This window comes from Panthera uncia, assembly GCF_023721935.1.
Source record: "Panthera uncia isolate 11264 chromosome A1 unlocalized genomic scaffold, Puncia_PCG_1.0 HiC_scaffold_16, whole genome shotgun sequence".
In the NCBI taxonomy this organism is placed as follows: Eukaryota; Metazoa; Chordata; class Mammalia; order Carnivora; family Felidae; genus Panthera; species Panthera uncia.
In genome coordinates this window covers 56,194,122-56,194,719 of record NW_026057576.1, presented here as the reverse complement: position 1 = coordinate 56,194,719, position 598 = coordinate 56,194,122, and the positions used below count along the sequence as shown (strand labels likewise).

General features: G+C 29.1%; 1 non-coding gene across 1 annotated transcript; it reads right to left on the bottom strand.

The window, feature by feature from the left end:
• Window positions 1–200: 200 nt before the first annotated feature.
• On the bottom strand, window positions 201–352 carry LOC125934270 (small nucleolar RNA SNORA62/SNORA6 family). Its single transcript, XR_007461301.1, has one exon. It is a non-coding gene; the product is annotated as a small nucleolar RNA SNORA62/SNORA6 family (small nucleolar RNA).
• Window positions 353–598: the final 246 nt, after the last annotated feature.

Below are 598 nucleotides of genomic sequence, written 5' to 3'. Positions count from 1 at the left end.
TGCAATTTGCTTGCCTTTATTTTTTAAATTTTTGTTTCTTTTATTTTTTCTTTAGAACTTTGTAGATTTCCACAGATATATTTCATACATATTTTGTTAGATTTTTGCCTAAGTATTTCATTTTTTTAATTTTTAAAATTGTTTTAAATTTTTAATTTTTTCTTCTTTCCTTTATTTTTATTTTTTATTTTTTTTATTTAACTTATAGCAAGAATTGCAATCAAACTCCACTCATTGGGCCAGAGCCCCTTGTGGTGTTAGCAAAAGACTGGCCCCTCATGTAGCATAGTACTTACACTTGGGAGTTCATAGCCAGCCAGTGGCTCCACTCGAAACTCTAACAACGTGCAGATTTAATTTTTTTGTGGCAATATGAGTGGTGTTGTGTTTTTAATTTCAATGTCAACTTATTTATTGATGACATATAAGAAATTAATTAACTTTATTCACATAGACTTTGTATCCTGCCATCTTGTTCTTATTGCATATTTGTTCCAGGGTATTTTTGTTGTTTGAGATTGTCTACACAGTTATCATCTGTGGACAAAGACAGTTTTATTTCTTTCTCTAAATCTGTGTAAGTTTTATTCCTTTTCTT